Source organism: Armigeres subalbatus, chromosome 1 (genome assembly GCF_024139115.2).
Source record: "Armigeres subalbatus isolate Guangzhou_Male chromosome 1, GZ_Asu_2, whole genome shotgun sequence".
Lineage (NCBI taxonomy): Eukaryota > Metazoa > Arthropoda > Insecta > Diptera > Culicidae > Armigeres > Armigeres subalbatus.
The window spans coordinates 42,551,107-42,573,573 of record NC_085139.1 but is presented as its reverse complement, the minus strand read 5'-3'; the positions used below and the strand labels follow the sequence as shown (position 1 = coordinate 42,573,573).

Sequence of the window (22,467 nt, the reverse complement as noted above, 5' to 3'; positions counted from 1 at the left end):
AAAAATGGTTTATGTACCACTTTCGCTGGCACCGGTTCATATGATTGGGTGTTTTTTAGAATAGTTTCTCTCGTAAAGAATTGAAGACTATCAGACTTCGATAATAAATTATTAAAATAGAATAATGCTAATATCATTGGTGGTGATTGACTCTTGCTAGAAGATGTAGTACCTAACTTTGTTCTGCTCATGATCTTTTAGTATCGTGAGTGGTCATTATTCATTATTATTTAATATGGCGATAACGTGTGGAACACATTTTTATACAATTATCCTACCTGCTGAACATAAACGGGCCAACTGCGTTACAAAGCAACAAGCCGAAATTCGTCTTCAATCATCAATGGGAACGCATGGTATTTTTTTTCTTGAGCAAGGATAATCGGAAAACTGCAACCAGACACCTGAGAAGGTTAACTCAGGTCAGGTAGTGTGGGGATCGGTACCATGGATAATCAAAATTCGGACACACTCAAACTTCGGACGCTTGAATTTGTATGGGAAATTTTCTGAAATATTTCATCGAAATGTTTCGTAAAGCTGGAACGGAAGGACTAATAGTTTTTGCTTGTTTTAGTATAGTTACATTTTAATAAGACATGTTAAAACAATGCGACGAAATGATTAAAAGAGAGTCTGAGCTATGCAGTGAGAATTGTTTTCAAAAATTCTTCCCGGTACTGTGTAATCAGGTGTCCGAAGTTTGAATCTTTGTGTCCGAAATATGAATCCAACCCCGCCGGTGTCCGAGGTTTGAATCAAACAAAAGCCGGACATTTTCATAAATTGCAAACATTCTTTGCAATATTCTGCACGTATTAAATACGTAGTTCAAAGATGAATACTGTACTCAGTGTTTGCAATGGTGATTTAAACGGTGTGATTTAAAATGCGAGTAAACAGGATGATTGTATATCAGAAAGTGCTTAAGCGTTCGAAGTTTGAGTTTGCACGGTATGTCATGTATCTCTTACCGACCCATTAAAACAAAAACCCTTTCGCCAGTCCGCAGATAAGCAATACATCAGGTGGAGACTATTGAGAACGCTCACGCCTATGCTAACGCTTTCGACGTTTATACAACATTGACTTCTAGGATGGTAGCATCACCACCCGTCGATCGCAAGCGTTGATAGTAACCTAGCGGTCCGTATCATAATCTCACGTTGGAGACGAGCACCCCGACAACAACCACCGCGCATGAACCGCAATGACCTCTATATTTACATACGGAGGTCCCCGCAGCCCACCCGCGACATGTTTGTTGTCGGGGTGAGCAAGGTGTTCACTGCATCACAGATGCCTCTACTGCAGCTGCTGGTTTTGTTCAAGACGCCACCACCGCTGCAGTTTCGACATAATCTGTTGATTCGCTTTGTTCACCGAATCCCATATAACTTCATCCCGACACATCCTCTCGACGAGGTTGTCCTGGGGTTGTATCAATGCCGCTGATCGCGGGCATGCAAACACACATGCTCTGCCGACTCTACCTCCCCTACAGATTCAGGGCACTCCGCAGAATTTGCGAAGCCAAACCTGTGTAGGAATTTTTCAAAGCAGCCATGTTCAGACAACACCTGTGTTAGGTGGAAGTTGACCTGTCCATGCTTTCTACTAACCCAATTTGACACATCCGGAATTAGTCTGTGGGTCCAACGCTCTTTGCACTTGCACTTGCGCCATGCTCGTACTTGCGCCGAGTCCCTTTCGTTGTAACACTCCACATTTCCTATCATCCCAGCTATTACGCACACCGCTTTATATGCTATGGTACGATATGCGCTTGCGAATCGTAGGTACATCAGCCGATGTACTCTGATAGGTTTCTTCACTTTATACTCGGCATTTAGTGCTACGGCCCATGCTGGTACGCCATAGCGGATGATAGACAATGAATGCTACCCCCACTATCAACCTACGCACCTGATTATACACCGCCGATCTGTTGGACATCATTCGTGATAAGGATTTTATCGCCAATGATGCCCGCTGGCATGCATAATCGAAGTGGCTTTGAAATAGAGTTTATCGTCGATCATCACGCCCAGGTGCTTTAGAGACCTCGCGGAGTTAACTTTGCAGATCCCTACTCTTATACCCGCTTGCTGCAACCCATGGCGGTTATGTACAACCAAAACTTCTGTCTTGTGATGTGCAAGGGACAGCCGCCTCGAAATGAGTCATTCACTCATTCCTCTACTCTACCAATCGCGTATGAAGCCTTTAATTCGACTTCGCCGACAGTATCGCCTGCAACTTCTAGCATTACGTCATCCGCGAAGCCTTCTATTTTCACACCGGCCAAGAAACATAAGTGTAATTCTCCATCGTACATGATATTTCACAGAATCGGTCCGAGGATCGATCCCAGTGCAACACCCGCTGACACTTCAATAGACTTCTGACCAGCATCTGAGTCGTATATCAACACCCTATTCTGAAAATAACTTTTCAGTATCCTGCACAGATAATCCGGAACCCTCAAGCGATGCAGGGAATCAGCAATAGCTGCCCAGCTAGCGTTATTAAACGCATTTTTTACATCAAGTGTAATCAATGCGCAGTACATAATACCTCGCCTATTCAAACCTCGCGCTATCTTAGCCGTATCCGTTACCGATCGAATTGCTTCGATGGTAGAACGGCCCTTACGGAAACCATACTGGTTGCTAGATAAGGGGTCGTACACTAATTACGAGAGTAATTTTCCTGAGCTTTTCGACCCCCTTCATACAAATGAATTTTTATTTGTATGGTGCGTAAGAAAACGACAAACCCCCCCTCCCCCTATAAGTGCTTACGTAATATGTGCACGGCCCCTAAGCCAATAGCACACTATGTATAAGCCGACAATCTATTCAGGATAACCCTCTGTAGCAGCTTTCCAGCTGTGTCAAGTAGGCCAATTGGTCTGTATGCCGAAGGGTCTCCCGGCTGTTTGCCGGGCTTCGGTAATAGCACCAATTTTTGCCGTTTCCAGCGATCTGGGAAGTTTCCTTCGTGCATACATCTTTGGAGGTAGCTTCTAAACATATCTGGATCAGCAACAATAGCATGTTTAAGGACCAGGTTTGGAATATTATCCGGGCCTGGTGCCTTATTGAGCATAGTTTTCTTGCAGCTACGATAAGCTCCACGTTAGTCACTAGCGGTATCACGTCGACTGACTCGTACGGTGTAGCGGGCCAGTTCGATGATTCATGTCTCGGAAACAATCCTTCGACTATTCTGGCCAACATCTTCGGGGATGGCGTGCTGTTAGTCCTAGCCATCACCATCCTATATGCGTCTCCCCATGGATTGTCGTTCGGCATTCTGCACAGTTGTTCCTCTTACTACTTTTAGTCTCGTAGTTCAGAGCTCTGCTCTCTGTGTGGAACACCCTTCAGCGTCTGTTCTGGCACGTCGCAACCTTCTTTTAGCTCGAAGACAGGTTCTACGAAGATCTGCAATTGTGTCTGACCACCAGTACGCTGGTTGTCGATTTCCGGGAGGTTTGGTCCTCCTAGGCATCGTCACATCGCATGCACGGGTTAGTACATCGATTAACTCGTCGCCACTTAATCCCGTTTTTCGTCTCTCACATCGTATTGATTCCTCCAAGAGTTCTGGGTGGTGCGGCATTAGAGTGATTCAAATTTCGACTTTTTTGCTCCCCGATGCTTGAACTTAATAAACCTCCTAAATTTTTAGCTGATTGGGATGTAATTTGAGTGAACACGCGCGGATTGAAGTTTGTATTAAAATTACTATGAAAACAGTAACTTTCATGAAAAACCGTTCCCCAAGCTTCCCAAGCTCTAAAAACATATGAGTACATCGGCAACACAGGAAATTTTACAAGGAAACAGGCCGTCTTTGTTGTGAAACAATTTGATGCTCACAAGAAAAGTTATTAAGGAAATACTGAATCGTGGTAAATTCAATTTAACCCGTAAAAGAATAACATCAATATCAATAACTAGTTGACCCGTCAGACGTTGTTCTGCATAGTAGGCGAGAATGTGAATTCGGAACTGTCTTCGCATAGGAATTACAATTTTAGTTTTTCACGGTTTGCTCAACTTTACTCGTAATTTTTTCATTAGGAAATACCATATAAACCCGTTGGAAACTATAACGGATGTTTCTGCTGAAGAAATGAAAAAAATCCATTCAGCCGTTTTCGAGTTATGCGGATACGAACACAGGCCATTTCATTTTTGTATATAAGAAGAAGTAGAAGAAGAATATGAGCATTTTTGTTTTCTTCATAACTTTGCTTCAAAACGAGAAATCGCTTCGCAACAACAACTGCCTTTCAGCTTGAGAAGTATTATGTGTACTCAATGTGTTGATTATATTTAAAGAGTTCATGTGCCACCTCACGGAGCGGACTTTCACATTAGGGTCATTAAGGTTCACAGTAATTTCCATACAAACTTTAAATGACGTGTGCACAGTCAAATTACATCCAAATTTGCTAAAAATTTAGGAGGATTATTAAAATGGGAAATGCAATCGTTTAAGCATCGGGGGGCAAAAAAGTCGAAATTTGAATCACTCTAGTGCGGCATCCTAGATCGGCTTTATACCGTACCATAAAACGAACTTCCTGATGGTCACTGGAGGTATGCCCCTCATGTATTTTCCATTCTGGCTCCACCGTCCATCCCGCGCTGCAGAAGGTCATATCGATACATGAATCACCGTTCGGTCCCCTGAACGTTGGCACTTGGCCGTCATTCTGCAGGACTACGTCAAGTGATGATAATATCTCCTGGACAAGGAATGTAATTGTCACTGAAAAATGCAAAAAACAAGCGACAAAAGAGAATAGCGATAACTCTTTGTTCCCATCTGCAGAGGATAAAGACATTGTTGCGTTCCATTTTATTTGCAACAAACATGGAGAGGTAATTGTTGTGAACTTTTCAAACTGCGATAACTTGTTTATTTTAGAAGTAAAACGCAAATCATGTCAACAGATGGTTAAGTTTATGTCTAATCTATGATAACTGATACTAATTTAACCAAAAACATCATCGGAAACCGACTACTTCTCAAAATGCGTAGAAGGCGATAATTGTCCTATTCTGTTGCAGTTTGGGACAAACTCTTATTGCGAGTTGAGTTTGTCCCAACATTTACAAGAGAGGATAATGTCGTTGTCATTGGCAATGTTGTTATTTTACATTCCTTGCTCCTGGATGGAGTATCGCCCGCAAGTCCAGATAGCCACCATATGAGACTTGTCCGCAATCCAACTGCCGTTTCCAGCAGTGATGCGGTATGGATCGGACAGCAAGGCTACATCAACTTTACTCTTGGTAACCGACTGTTGTAGCAGCAGTTGAGCCACCTCGTAGTGGTTTAGGTTTAGCTGGGTTACCTGCATGTCTGGACCCTTCTAGAGGCCGGATAGGCCTGAACACCGGTAAGGTGTCGGTTGTCTGTACCCGGGGGACAGATCAGACACCTCGGTGCGGCCTGACAGGTGCGAGCTTGGTGGCCTTCAGCTCCACACCTACGGCATACCTAGAAGAATAGAAAGGTCCGGAAGACTAAATTAGTTATCTAAGACATTCATGTAGACTGCTGTCAGATGAATTAAATAAATAATAATAATAATACCTTACTGCGAACCGGGGCTTTACAGTCAGTCGTTGCCAAGACACCTGAAGCAGGCCTGGAGCGGTTGGCATATTCTCAGTGGAAATACCGACCAACCCACTTTGAGTTTAGCCTTATCCATTACCTTCTTGGTCTCGGCCAGACGAACTTAGAATGAGGCAACCTGCATTCCCGCGTAGCCGAACCGCAGATTCCTGGATCTCGACATTCCACTGATCGCTCAATACGTCGACCAGGTCTCTGGCGTCGGTTTCTTCATCCAGGCCCTTGCACTGGATATTCAAGACTAGGCAAAATGCTCTTACTTGAACCTTATCATCCAGGAGCTCCTCCGCCAACTTTTTGTACTCAGAACTCTTCTGAGTAGCATCTCGCTTCGAGACGAGAATCATCTCGCCTTTCCGCGTCCTTTGGATGCAGTTGACATCCCCACCTAGGCCAGAGTGCTTTTCGATGACTCTCATGGCCTCCAAGACTTCAACGTAGCTTTTGCCGCCAGTCTTGATGATAAGGCTCAAATTACCGTCATCCAGTCATTGACGAGAAAGACAGCCACGTGCTCGTACCACCCCCAGTAATAAAACCACCCACTGAGGAGAAACAGCAGTCTTCAGCTGGATGGGGAAAGTATTTTTGTTTCAAAACTACATCATCCAATAGCGAAGACATAATTATATCCGGTGGATGCTTCATTTGGTTAAATTTCGCTTTGGTTTTCAAAAAAATGCCTTTTGCAACATTTTGTCCCAAGAGGGGAAATCGACGATTTACTCACAGGCTCTCTTATATTTATTTAATAGAGCATGAGAGTCTTTGCGTTTACCACTGCCATTGAAAGGCGCTCCCGTCTTCTCCTGCCCAAGTAACCAAAAGTTCACTTAAGAGTACGTTTTTCGCTTAATCAGCTTCACTGAGCTGCTTAAGCGGAAATAGTACTCTTAAGCGAACTTTTGGTTACTTGGGTGGGCTCTACTTTCCTCCACCTGTCGCACTCTTTGCGGCCTGCTGCCAAATACTCTTCGCCTTTTTGGGGTTCACGACCTCCCTCCAGGGTAGCTACCTTCAAGTCCACCTCCTGCATAACCTTACTTAGCTTTGGGTCCGCCCCTGTCACGGCCATTCGCCTGCGAAGTTCCACGGTCTGGCTCTCCGCCAGCCGTTTTCTTTCGGCAAAGAGACGATTCGACCTCCTATCTAACCTTCTCCATCTGACGTTCTGCCAGCTTTCGCTCCTCCGTAAGTTTGCGGATTTCGCGCTCCGCACTCTTACTAGCCTCTGGTAGGATCATCCACTTGGACTTTGCCTCTTCCTTCACTTTTAAAATGTCTTTATTTGAATGATTATTTGACGAGATCACTTCCTGACAGAAATTGTGTCAGATGGAAGTGAACTGGTGCCACGTAGCTCGAATCATTCCTCGTCCACCCAGACCCAGTGACTGAACTTATCATTTCATTATCCTTTAGTATTCAGCCAATAACTCATTCCCGAGGCGGACTATCACGCAGCACGCATCGTGTGATACGGTGCGGTAGGCAGATATCACTCTGAAACATATCAACAAAGACAGATACAGAACCCACTGCCAAACCCCACCACATCCGAGGTAGACCCACTGACTCGCAGTGGCCATGAGTAAGGGTTGTAAAGCCCTTACACACAGTCCCTACAACTCGCCATAGATAGTACGCAACACTTTCCTCTCGAAAACTCCTGTCACAACCTGCGAAACCTAGCGACTTGCAGTTTCATGTTGCAAGCTTCCAATAGTGATCTTTTATTCATCGCCTGGATCTTTGCCGATTATATTGAGTCGTATTATCTCTTATATCGCTCGTAATTTGTGGTTTTACAGTCGGCTTATTGGATCTGCGCAAACCTCTTGTCTCGTCGGAGGGCCGTCGTGTCAGGTCTGTTTAGTGTCCCACCTAACAACATACAACCGTATACTTTGAGTAGCACATGGTCGCTTTGCAGAGCCTGCTTGCAGGTACATGCAGCTTCATCATCTCGACAACTGCGTCATCGACACACAAATTTTAACTAATAACTGTCGAACAAATTATGTCAAATTCGAGCTACGATGATAATGGCTATATAAACGACACTGCGAAACTATTGACTTTACAATATCTCGGCAGGATCTAAAAAATATCTCACAATTAGAAACATCTAAAAAATTTATAACATAATATATATTATAACATATATTATAACATCTTGAAATTTTATTAGATTGCTAAATTAGTTATACATTACTCAACCAATCTTTTTTTTAGTTGTATAAATCGCATTTATAGCATTAAGAAAAAAACATGTATACAGGTATGTTCCGTTTTTATCAACACGGTCCGTGAGTTTCAGTTGATAAAATCGGAACAGTGACAAAATCGGAATAATTTTCGTAGACGATTTTTTTAAGCAAAAATTTTAGTTAAAATGATTAATTGATGGTAAAATATGAGTTTTTCAGGTTCCAACATTTTTAAATGCTAAAGGACTGTCCATAAACCACGTGAACATGCTAGCGGGTGGCAAGGGCTAGTGAAAAGACATGGGAAATATATATTTATCATCAAAGGTGACTGGTTAAGGTTCCTGACAAGTAAGGAGTGCATCAAGGGAACGTTAATAAACGATGTTATGAAATATTAACCATTGTCAATCCCTCCTCCATTCATTGTCCCACTTTTTGCATGAAATTTCATATAAATTGATATGAGTAGTCACACTTTTAGAAACCCTCTCCCTCCCTCTCCTCCGCGTGACGTAATTTATGAACGTTCCCTAAGATAAGGTGGCATCCGTTGATAACATAACAATAATTTTTTTTATTTTTTTTTTTGAAAATATTTGACCTCCTTAACCCTTTCGGGACGGATGGGTCATATATGCCCAGCGTTTGAGACTGGCTGTGGAAAAGTGTCTTCAGCAAAAATGTTCATCAAGATGTCGGCTACCCTGGAAAAATATTGGAGGTCAAGTTTGACTATACCCTGAAGACCTAGATATACAAAACCTTGGGAAGATTTTGCTTCTGACAGCTTGCAGATGAATCTGAAATATTTGGATCCTATACCAGATTGTTTAATAAATCTGAACACTCAATCAAGTTTAGTCATCTTGATCGTTGAGACAGTGATCAGTTTTCTGGAATACGAGATGCTCAAGGTTCTCTAAAACGTTTTAGAATTCAGCCCACGGTATCTACCAAATATGCGAAGGCTTATGCAAAGTCATCATCATCGTCATATACCCAATCCAGTTCAATAGGCACATGCGCATCATTTAAATCCAGTTTTCTCAATGATGGTCAAGGTATTCCAAAACCAAAACCAAGGTAAAGTTCAACCCAAAGTATCTACCGGACAACCAAGGCTTCATGCAATGTCCTCAACATCAATATGTATCCAACATGGTTCAATATGCATGTGCGCACCAGGCAAACTCAATTCTCTTGAATTTGAAATGTTCAAGGTACTCCAAAACAATCTCGAGTTCAGCTCAAGGTATCCTCCAGGTCAATCAATCAAAGTGCTTGCAATGTCTTTAGCATTAACTTAATATATTCAATAGGAATAATGTAAACACAATTTTCTGGAATACGAGGTGTTCACGGTTAGATCCGGTCCGGTCTAGAATATTTTCGTTTGGGAAACATTCTAGATTCCCTGGGCATAGCGATCCCCTTGTACTTGGCTCACAAGTTACATACTCATTCAATGGCGGGCACAGAAAAGCTTTCAATTAATAACTGAAGAAATGCTAATATAATACTAAGTTGAAAAGCCGACCAAGTTCCAGTTGGAATGTAGAGCCAAAGCAAAAGAATTCTTCTTCTTCAAAAGAAGAAGAAGATATCCCCCAAAATGATCTTGAGTTAAGATCAAGATATCTATTAGATGCACAATAACTAAGGAGGTGTATGTGTCGAGCAATTTAGCCGCGAATTGTTTTGTTCAGGCGTATAACGGACTTGGATGATTTCATAAAACAATACGACTTCCAGAATATTTTAGCCAACCATAAAGGCCTGCAATGGAAGTCATATAAGCTAAATGGTTTCACTCACTAGGGTATCATATCTAACATCATTCATAAGTTGGATCATGGGTTAGGTCAAAGCCGTTTTGAAAACTCGGTAGTGAAATGATCTGAGATCCATGACGTTTTGAAGAGATGTATTAAATTTGGTATTGAGATGTGGAACATAAATTCTTGGAAAATTGTTCGAAAAGACTATCAAAATAACCGTGAAAATCTTTTTGTATGGCATCATTTGTTCCAACCAGAGCATGAAATATTCACTTTCATGAAGCACATTCATTCCGACTTTTGACATTCGTGTTTTGATTATTCAAAACATAGAATGACTTACTCAGTTTACTTCTTCATAAATTCATTCAATTGATTACCACTGAGTATGGTAACTGCGCACGAAAAAAATCAAAATACATCCGACTAGAAAAGAATTCAACGAGCTGGCTACGAAGGATGATGTACAATATTTGAAAGCCAAGGTTGCACGTATCAGTATGATTGTGACGCAACTAGTTTCTGATTCTACTTGTACTGCATCACGGAACCGTTCTACGCTTCAACGAGAAATTTCGGTTTCATCTCCTTTAGCATCTTCGTCGTTCACTTCATTGAGGAAAAGAGCCACAGATCAACCTATCGATACGATGACTGATTCGGATGTTCAACTATTTGTATCCAACATAGCGAACGATGTATCGGAGCAAGAGATAACATGTATGGTTTGTGATGCAATGAATTATTAGTCTATTAATCTGTCTATGCTCAGATCAATGAATACACCCAAATTTTTTTTACACGGTTGGTATTCTTTAATTTCCTAGTTAACCTGATCTTTCACAGCTTTTTAAATACCACCTGAATTTTCTTTGATTTTTTGTGAATTTTTTCATGGGGTTAACTCATAGTTTCATTAACGCTTAAGGTCTTAATCGTTCCCAATAGTAGAGCCATTAAAGACAAAGAGGAAGAAAAGGATTAATCAGAAGAAAAAAAATCGCACTTAAACAATTGACAAATATAGAATTGACATTTGGCGCTAGAAATGCCCCTCAATTGAACGTCGGGATTAGATCTATGCGTGTATTTATTTAAATCATCAAAAATGTGTTCAGTTTTACGATTATTTAATAATTTGTGATTTTCAAATAAATACTCACTGACCCATATTCATTCTGAAAATTGACGGTGCAGAGTCGAATATGAATATGTTTAGAAGTGAAGTGACAAAGAAGGCCGGTGGGCTTCATAAAAAATAATCGAATATTTACAGCTCTGGTTCCAACGATTCGATATCGAGTCTTAGAACATCAACTCATGGAGGGGCCACTGTAGCTTGTAAAAGAATTAAGTGATATCCTACCAGCTCGATGGAACCGTTGGAATGTTTGTGATGTTATGCACGGATATATCATTTAGGACTTGGTTGAACGGGTAGATCACATGTTTGGAACTCCAGGACATTTTAGAGAACAGAAAAGACCTGTATGTCGGATTTCATTTTTTGTTCTTCACTAACAACTAAAACACCGTTTAGGAGAAGCAATATGTTTTTATTTTTTTTCCAATTCTTTGTTTTTTTTTTACACTTTTCACACACACCCGTTCTCCATAACTATAGTCACAAAACTGAGCTACTTTCTTCTACCTCTATGATGCTGTGAAGCAAATTTCTCGCTCCGCTCAAATACCTTTTTTTCTCTGGGCTCTCTCTCTCTCTTGGAGTAACACTCTAATAAATTCTCAAACATAATAATATAGACAGAATTATTAAACTTTTTCTTTTCGCGCATGTCACGCTTTTTCATTATTATTTCCATTTCAATCAACTAATAACTGGGAATAATCTAAATTTCTATATTGTTATTCCAATATTTTTTTTTATATTATTGTACTGATCTCTACATCCTTTCCCTCTTCTACTCTCAATCAGTAAACCACATAATATTATAACACATAATATCTACATTAAATTTATTATATTATTCTAAGATATGGCTGGCAAAAGTTGAAGTTCTGGAAAGAAGAAATTAATTAATATTCAATTAATCACATTAATGATTTGAAACAATACTTACCAACGAAATTAAATTAGAACGATAATTTGAATATCAATGAGGCTTACCACGTCCCAGAACAGCAATCCTGCATCAAAATCAGAAAAATATTGAAAATCTTCTCCACATCTCATAGTCTATAAGTTCTAACACTTTACTCATATCACTCACTGATCATGGTCATGCGATCATTGATAGAGCTTACCAGGCCCTAAAACATCAATCCTGCATCAAAATCAGAAAAATATTGAAAATCTTCTCCTCATCTAATAGTCTATAAGTTCTAACACTTTACGCATATCACTCACTGATCTTGGTCATGCGATCATGTATAGAGCTTACAAGGCCCCATAACATCAATCCTGCATCAAAATCAGAGAAAAACATTGAAAACCTTCTCAACATCTCATAGTCTATAAGTTGTAACTCTGTACGCATATCAATCCTGCATCAAAATGAGAAAAATATTGAAAATCTTCTCCACATCTCATAGTCTATAAGTTCTAACACTTTACGCATATCACTCACTGATCTTGGTCATGCAATCATGGATAGAGCTTACCTGGCCCTAAAACATCAATCCTGCATCAAAATCAGAAAAATATTGAAAATCTCCTGCACATCTCATAGTCTATAAGTTCTAACACTTTACTCATATCACTCACTGATCTTGGTCATGCGATCATTGATAGAGCTTACCAGGCCCTAAAACATCAATCCTGCATCAAAATCAGAAAAATATTGAAAATCTTCTCCTCATCTAATAGTCTATAAGTTCTAACACTTTACGCATATCACTCACTGATTTTGGTCATGTGATCATGGATAGAGCTTACCAGGCCCTAGAACATCAATCCTGCATCAAAATCAGAAAAACATGGAAAATCTTCTCCACATCTCATAGTCTATAAGTTCTAACTCTGTGCGCATATCACTCACTGATCTTGGTCATGCGATCATGGATAGAGCTTACCAGGCCCTAGAACATCAATCCTGCATCAAAATCAGAAAAACATTGAAAAACTTCTCCACATCTTATAGTCTATAAGTTCTAACTCTGTACGCATATCAATCCTGCATTAAAATCAGAAAAACATTGAAAATGTTCTCCACATCTCATAGTCTATAAGTTCTAACACTTTACGCATATCACTCACTGATCTTGGTCATGCGATCATTGATAGAGCTTACCAGGCCCTAAAACATCAATCCTGCATCAAAATCAGAAAAATATTGAAAATCTTCTCCTCATCTAATAGTCTATAAGTTCTAACACTTTACGCATATCACTCACTGATTTTGGTCATGTGATCATGGATAGAGCTTACCAGGCCCTAGAACATCAATCCTGCATCAAAATCAGAAAAACATGGAAAATCTTCTCCACATCTCATAGTCTATAAGTTCTAACTCTGTGCGCATATCACTCACTGATCTTGGTCATGCGATCATGGATAGAGCTTACCAGGCCCTAGAACATCAATCCTGCATCAAAATCAGAAAAACATTGAAAAACTTCTCCACATCTTATAGTCTATAAGTTCTAACTCTGTACGCATATCAATCCTGCATTAAAATCAGAAAAACATTGAAAATGTTCTCCACATCTCATAGTCTATAAGTTCTAACACTTTACGCATATCACTCACTGATCTTGGTCATGCGATCATTGATAGAGCTTACCAGGCCCTAAAACATCAATCCTGCATCAAAATCAGAAAAATATTGAAAATCTTCTCCTCATCTAATAGTCTATAAGTTCTAACACTTTACGCATATCACTCACTGATTTTGGTCATGTGATCATGGATAGAGCTTACCAGGCCCTAGAACATCAATCCTGCATCAAAATCAGAAAAACATGGAAAATCTTCTCCACATCTCATAGTCTATAAGTTCTAACTCTGTGCGCATATCACTCACTGATCTTGGTCATGCGATCATTGATAGAGCTTACCAGGCCCTAAAACATCAATCCTGCATCAAAATCAGAAAAATATTGAAAATCTTCTCCTCATCTAATAGTCTATAAGTTCTAACACTTTACGCATATCACTCACTGATTTTGGTCATGTGATCATGGATAGAGCTTACCAGGCCCTAGAACATCAATCCTGCATCAAAATCAGAAAAACATGGAAAATCTTCTCCACATCTCAAAGTCTATAAGTTCTAACACTTTACGCATATCACTCACTGATTTTGGTCATGTGATCATGGATAGAGCTTACCAGGCCCTAGAACATCAATCTTGCATCAAAATCAGAAAAACATTGAAAATCTTCTCCACATCTCAAAGTCTATAAGTTCTAACACTTTACGCATATCACTCACTGATCTTGGTCATGCGATCATGTATAGAGCTTACAAGGCCCCATAACATCAATCCTGCATCAAAATCAGAGAAAAACATTGAAAACCTTCTCCACATCTCATAGTCTATAAGTTCTAACTCTGTACGCATATCAATCCTGCATCAAAATGAGAAAAATATTGAAAATCTTCTCCACATCTCATAGTCTATAAGTTCTAACACTTTACGCATATCACTCACTGATCTTGGTCATGCAATCATGGATAGAGCTTACCTGGCCCTAAAACATCAATCCTGCATCAAAATCAGAAAAATATTGAAAATCTCCTGCACATCTCATAGTCTATAAGTTCTAACACTTTACTCATATCACTCACTGATCTTGGTCATGCGATCATTGATAGAGCTTACCAGGCCCTAAAACATCAATCCTGCATCAAAATCAGAAAAATATTGAAAATCTTCTCCTCATCTAATAGTCTATAAGTTCTAACACTTTACGCATATCACTCACTGATTTTGGTCATGTGATCATGGATAGAGCTTACCAGGCCCTAGAACATCAATCCTGCATCAAAATCAGAAAAACATGGAAAATCTTCTCCACATCTCATAGTCTATAAGTTCTAACTCTGTGCGCATATCACTCACTGATCTTGGTCATGCGATCATGGATAGAGCTTACCAGGCCCTAGAACATCAATCCTGCATCAAAATCAGAAAAACATTGAAAAACTTCTCCACATCTCATAGTCTATAAGTTCTAACTCTGTGCGCATATCACTCACTGATCTTGGTCATGCGATCATGGATAGAGCTTACCAGGCCCTAGAACATCAATCCTGCATCAAAATCAGAAAAACATTGAAAAACTTCTCCACATCTCATAGTCTATAAGTTCTAACTCTGTGCGCATATCACTCACTGATCTTGGTCATGCGATCATGGATAGAGCTTACCAGGCCCTAGAACATCAATCCTGCATCAAAATCAGAAAAACATTGAAAAACTTCTCCACATCTTATAGTCTATAAGTTCTAACTCTGTACGCATATCAATCCTGCATTAACATCAGAAAAACATTGAAAATGTTCTCCACATCTCATAGTCTATAAGTTCTAACACTTTACGCATATCACTCACTGATCTTGGTCATGCAATCATGGATAGAGCTTACCAGGCCCTGAAACATCAATCCTGCATCAAAATCAGAAAAATATTGAAAATCTTCTCCTCATCTAATAGTCTATAAGTTCTAACACTTTACGCATATCACTCACTGATTTTGGTCATGCGATCATGTATAGAGCTTACAAGGCCCCATAACATCAATCCTGCATCAAAATCAGAGAAGAACATTGAAAACCTTCTCCACATCTCATAGTCTATAAGTTCTAACTCTGTACGCATATCAATCCTGCATCAAAATGAGAAAAATATTGAAAATCTTCTCCACATCTCATAGTCTATAAGTTCTAACACTTTACGCATATCACTCACTGATCTTGGTCATGCAATCATGGATAGAGCTTACCTGGCCCTAAAACATCAATCCTGCATCAAAATCAGAAAAATATTGAAAATCTCCTCCACATCTCATAGTCTATAAGTTCTAACACTTTACTCATATCACTCACTGATCTTGGTCATGCGATCATTGATAGAGCTTACCAGGCCCTAAAACATCAATCCTGCATCAAAATCAGAAAAATATTGAAAATCTTCTCCTCATCTAATAGTCTATAAGTTCTAACACTTTACGCATATCACTCACTGATTTTGGTCATGTGATCATGGATAGAGCTTACCAGGCCCTAGAACATCAATCCTGCATCAAAATCAGAAAAACATGGAAAATCTTCTCCACATCTCATAGTCTATAAGTTCTAACTCTGTGCGCATATCACTCACTGATCTTGGTCATGCGATCATTGATAGAGCTTACCAGGCCCTAAAACATCAATCCTGCATTAAAATCAGAAAAACATTGAAAATCTCCTCCACATCTCATAGTCTATAAGTTCTAACACTTTACTCATATCACTCACTGATCTTGGTCATGCGATCATTGATAGAGCTTACCAGGCCCTAAAACATCAATCCTGCATCAAAATCAGAAAAATATTGAAAATCTTCTCCTCATCTAATAGTCTATAAGTTCTAACACTTTACGCATATCACTCACTGATTTTGGTCATGTGATCATGGATAGAGCTTACCAGGCCCTAGAACATCAATCCTGCATCAAAATCAGAAAAACATGGAAAATCTTCTCCACATCTCAAAGTCTATAAGTTCTAACACTTTACGCATATCACTCACTGATCTTGGTCATGCGATCATGGATAGAGCTTACCAGGCCCTAGAACATCAATCCTGCATCAAAATCAGAAAAACATGGAAAATCTTCTCCACATCTCAAAGTCTATAAGTTCTAACACTTTACGCATATCACTCACTGATCTTGGTCATGCGATCATGTATAGAGCTTACAAGGCCCCAGAACATCAATCCTGCATCAAAATCAGAGAAAAACATTGAAAACCTTCTCCACATCTCATAGTCCATAAGTTCTAACTCTGTACGCATATCAATCCTGCATCAAAATCAGAAAAATATTGAAGATCTTCTCCACATCTCATAGTCTATAAGTTCTAACACTTTACGCATATCACTCACTGATCTTGGTCATACAATCATGGATAGAGCTTACCAGGCCCTAAAACATCAATCCTGCATCAAAATCAGAAAAACATTGAAAATCTTCTCCACATCTCATAGTCTATAAGTTATAACTCTCTATGTATATCACTCACTGATCTTGGTCATGCGATCATGGATAGAGCTTACCAGGCCCTAGAACATCAATCCTGCATCAAAATCAGAAAAACATTGAAAAACTTCTCCACATCTTATAGTCTATAAGTTCTAACTCTGCACGCATATCAATCCTGCATTAAAATCAGAAAAACATTGAGAAACTTCTCCACATCTCATAGTCTATAAGTTCTAACTCTGTACGCATATCAATCCTGCATTAAAATCAGAAAAACATTGAAAATCTTCTCCACATCTCATCGTCTATAAGTTCTAACTCTGCACGCATATCACTCACTGATCTTGGTCATGCGATCATTGAAAGCGCTTACCAGGCCCTAAAACATCAACAGAAAAATATTGAAAATCTTCTCCTCATCTAATAGTCTATAAGTTCTAACACTTTACGCATATCACTCATTGATTTTGGTCATGTGATCATGGATAGAGCTTACCAGGCCCTAGAACATCAATCCTGCATCAAAATCAGAAAAACATGGAAAATCTTCTCCACATCTCATAGTCTATAAGTTCTAACTCTGTACGCATATGACTCACTGATCTTGGTCATGCGATCATTGATAGAGCTTACCAGGCCCTAGAACATCAATCCTGCATCAAAATCAGAAAAACATTAAAAACTTCTCCACATCTTATAGTCTATAAGTTCTAACTCTGCACGCATATCAATCCTGCATTAAAATCAGAAAAACATTGAGAAACTTCTCCACATCTCATAGTCTATAAGTTCTAACTCTGTACGCATATCAATCCTGCATTAAAATCAGAAAAACATTGAAAATCTTCTCCACATCTCATAGTCTATAAGTTCTAACTCTGCACGCATATCAATCCTGCATCAAAATCAGAAAAACATTGAGAAACTTCTCCACATCTCATAGTATAGAAATTCTAACTCTGTACGCATATCAATCCTGCATTAAAATCAGAAAAAAACATTGAAAATCTTCTCCACCTCTCATAGTCTAGAAATTCTAACTCTGTACGCATATCAATCCTGCATTAAAATAAAAAAAAACATTGAAAATCTTCTCCACATCTCATAGTCTATAAGTTCTAACTTTTACGCATATCACTCATTGATCTTGGTCATGCGATCATGGATAGAGCTTACCAGGCCCTAGAACATCAATCCTGCATCAAAATCAGAAAAAAACATTGAAAAACTTCTCCACATCTCATAGTCTATAAGTTCTAACTTTGTACGCATATCACTCACTGATCTTGGTCAGTGACGTACCAACCCGATCGATTATTGGATCTCTCAACTGATCCAACCGGATCAAACGTCCACAAGCCATCTGTGACGCACCAACCCGCTCAAGGATTGGATTTTCTCTCAACTGATCCAACCGGATCAAACGTCCACTTGAATGCAAAAGGCATCAGTAACGCACCAACCCGATCGAGGATTGGATTTTCTCTCAACTGATCCAACCGGATCAAACGTCCACTTGAATGCAAAAGGCATCAGTAACGCACCAACCCGATCGAGGATTGGATTTTCTCTCAACTGATCCAACCGGATCAAACGTCCACAAGCCATCTGTGACGCACCAACCCGCTCAAGGATAGGATTTTCTCTCAACTGATCCAACCGGATCAAACGTCCACTTGAATGCAAAAGGCATCAGTGACGCACCAACCCGATCGAGGATTGGATTTTCTCTCAAATGATCCAACCGGATCAAACGTCCACTTGAATGCAAAAGGCATCAGTAACGCACCAATCCGATCGAGGATTGGATTTTCTCTCAACTGATCCAACCGGATCAAACGTCCACTTGAATGCAAAAGGCATCAGTAACGCACCAACCCGATCGAGGATTGGATTTTCTCTCAACTGATCCAACCGGATCAAACGTCCACAAGCCATCTGTGACGCACCAACCCGCTCAAGGATTGGATTTTCTCTCAACTGATCCAACCGGATCAAACGTCCATTTGAATGCAAAAGGCATCAGTGACGCACCAACCCGATCGAGGATTGGATTTTCTCTCAACTGATCCAACCGGATCAAACGTCCACTTGAATGCAAAAGGCATCAGTGACGCACCAACCCGATCGAGGATTGGATTTTCTCTCAACTGATCCAACCGGATCAAACGTCCACAAGCCATCTGTGACGCACCAACCCGCTCAAGGATTGGATTTTCTCTCAACTGATCCAACCGGATCAAACGTCCACTTGAATGCAAAAGGCATCAGTGACGCACCAACCCGATCGAGGATTGGATTTTCTCTCAACTGATCCAACCGGATCAAACGTCCACTTGAATGCAAAAGGCATCAGTGACGCTCCAACCCGATCGAGGATTGGATTTTCTCTCAACTGATCCAACCGGATCAAACGTCCACAAGCCATCTGTGACGCACCAACCCGCTCAAGGATTGGATTTTCTCTCAACTGATCCAACCGGATCAAACGTCCACAAGCCATCTGTGACGCACCAACCCGCTCAAGGATTGGATTTTCTTTCAACTGATCCAACCGGATCAAACGTCCACAAGCCATCTGTGACGCACCAACCCGCTCAAGGATTGGACTTTCTTTCAACTGATCCAACCGGATCAAACGTCCTTGAATGCAAAAGGCATCAGTAACGCACCAACCCGATCGAGGATTGGATTTTCTCTCAACTGATCCAACCGGATCAAACGTCCACTTGAATGCAACAGGCATCAGTAACGCACCAACCCGATCGAGGATTGGATTTTCTCTCAACTGATCCAACCGGATCAAACGTCCACAAGCTGATCAAACCGGATACTCTCAAACGTCTAATTGAATGCAAAAAAAACATCAGTGACCAGCTCAAGAATTGCATTTCCTCCCAACAGATGCAATCGGATCAAATATTCACAAGACTTCTGTGACAGGTCCACACGTTCAAGCATTAGATTTTTTTCTAAACTGATCTAACCAAATCAAACGTAACGGATTTTCTTTCTGCTGAAGTCATAATTTTAACAACCCTTCTTTAATTATATTACGCGTTCTCTAACGCTTAATTCTCTCCCGGAATCAGCTTAGAGTAATTAAATCAATGATGCGGTATCCGCAAAACTTCAACAATTTGCTTCAACCGTTAAAACGCAATTCACAATATCATTTTTTTTGTTTATAATGTTGGATTACATACTTTAAAATTTACCATATTTTATGTGGTTCTTTTGAAACTTTGATACAATTAGTTTATTTGAAAACATCATAATAATATTCTTCAACAGCTCTGTGTTGTTAGAATGATAACAAACTCTTCAACAACCCTGTACTGCCTGTCGGTGCAAATAAATATCCATCTTCAATTTGATAATAGTTGGAATTAAATTCATTTGGCAATATCATTCTTCAACAGCCCTGTATTGTAAGAATCAGAACAAAATCTTCAACAGCCCTGTATTGTCACGTCATCCATATTTGTTTTGTTTTTTTATCTTCATTTTCATTTTTTTTTCTTTCTTTGCACCAACACCAAATAAGAGCAGAAACCGTAAAGTATAGAAAATAAAGAAACTTACATGAATAAGGCAACATCGAAACCATGATCAAAGCTCTTTTTTTGTGCGCCAATCGACAAAACCATAAAATGGCCACCGAGCGGAAAACACATTTCACGAAAACACACTGATTAGGGAGCGTAGATGCACCACCGACTTGGCCATTGTCGGATTTCTTTTTTTTTTTCTTCACTAACAACACTAAAACACCATTTAGGAGAAGCAATATGTTTTATTTTTTTTCAATTCTTTGTTTTTTTTTTACACTTTTCACACCCGTTCTCCATAACTATAGTCACAAAACTGAGCTACTTTCTTCTACCTCTATGATGCTGTGAAGCAAATTTCTCGCTCCGCTCAAATACCTTTGTTTCTCTGGGCTCTCTCTCTCTCTTGGAGTAACACTCTAATAAATTCTCAAACATAATAATATAGACAGAATTATTAAACTTTTTCTTTTCGCACATGTCACGCTTTTTCATTATTATTTCCATTTCAATCAACTAATAACTGGGAATAATCTAAATTTCTATATTGTTATTCCAATATTTTTTTTATATTATTGTACTGATCTCTACACTGTAGTAGCTTGTAAAAGTAATAAGTACCATTCTATCGGCTCGACGGACCTGCTGGGATGTTTAGCGATACACAGGTACACCTTTCAGGACTTGGTTGAGCAACTAGATCACATGTTCTGAACTCAAGGACGTTTTGAAGAACCGAAAAGGCCTGTAGTAGTAAAAATTATGAGTGAAATACTATCGGCTAAATTGATCTGCTGAGATGTTCAACGATGCATGGATACATCGTCCAGGACTTGGTTGATCGGGTAGATCACATGTTCTGAACTGATTTGAAGTCAAGGATGTTTTTTTTAATCTTTATTAAGGTGTTTTTTTAATCTACAGATTAAGTTCAACACCGAAGTCAAGGATGTTCTGGAGAAACTAAAAGGCCTAGAGCTGCGTGTAAAAGTAATGAGTGAAATCTTATCGGCTCAATGTACCTGCTAAGATGTTCAACGATGCACGAATACGTCGTTCAAGGCTTGGTTGATCGGGTATATCACATGCTCTGAACTCCAGGGCGTTTTGGAGACCCTGAAATAGTTTACGTTTATTCAAAACTCGATCAATTTATGTCTTATGATCACATAGATATTTTTAGACATAAATCCCAGCTTAGGAGATTTTGTTTGTAGACATATTTCCTAATGCATTCGAGGATATGTACTCCAGAACAGTTTGGACGGTCTAGAACATCCGAAAAAGTTTCTCAACGATTTTTCGGTAATATCAGAACGCCAGATAACAATATAATCCTTCGTCCTGAAGTATTAAAGTGCAAACAAACTATCAGATTCGAGACAAAAACTATCAGATTCGTCAAATCGTCATTTGAATCTTTGTTTACAAAAGCAGATAAGTCGTTTTGAAAATTTTGTCTTGAGTTAAAGAACGCCGCTTTTTAACTTGGCTGACGAGAGAATTCGCGATGCATTGTTGTGATCGTGTTTTACATGAAGCTGGAAGAATATACCATTCAGAATCCCCTCGTCACCGAGTCTTTGTTGTTGTTTTTTGACGGATAACTGCTTTTTAACTGGGCTTTGGCAACGCCCAGTTAAAAACAGTCCAGTTAAAAAGCGCCCAGTTAGCACTGTTGCTGTATAGGTACTAGTCTACGTCGGTTGACGAAATAAAATAAAATTAAATTGTTCACTGGGTTGCTCATTCATATGATACGGTTATGCGATTACCTGTGGTATTGGCGAAAGCTATTTTATTTTTGTTGTTATGAACGCCATCTCTAATTTCCACCACGGAACTCGCGTTTTGTTTTGATAGATTTTTCCTTTTCGCCAACGTGCTTTGCTATGCTCTTTCTTCAACGAAGCACAATCCGCACCACCACCCGCTATGCTTCCACTCCCACTTTGCTGCACGCTTCTTCCGAGGGCATCGCGCGTAATGTTCTACTGCGGAACATGCGGTTCGGGACCGGAGAGAGAAAAAGTGTGAGCTTTTATGCTCGGTCGCCGCTTTGCGATACTCAGACCAGACAGACATCCTTCTTGCTTCAATAGTTCAGTTTCGAG

The 22,467-nt window shown here is 39.8% G+C and overlaps 1 long non-coding RNA gene across 1 annotated transcript; it reads right to left on the bottom strand.

The window, feature by feature from the left end:
* Window positions 1-11,145: 11,145 nt before the first annotated feature.
* LOC134208320 (uncharacterized) lies at window positions 11,146-20,536 on the bottom strand. Its single transcript, XR_009978615.1, has 3 exons — window positions 20,388-20,536; window positions 11,781-11,800; window positions 11,146-11,671 (listed from the first exon to the last, which is right to left on the bottom strand). It is a non-coding gene; the product is annotated as an uncharacterized LOC134208320 (long non-coding RNA).
* Window positions 20,537-22,467: the final 1,931 nt, after the last annotated feature.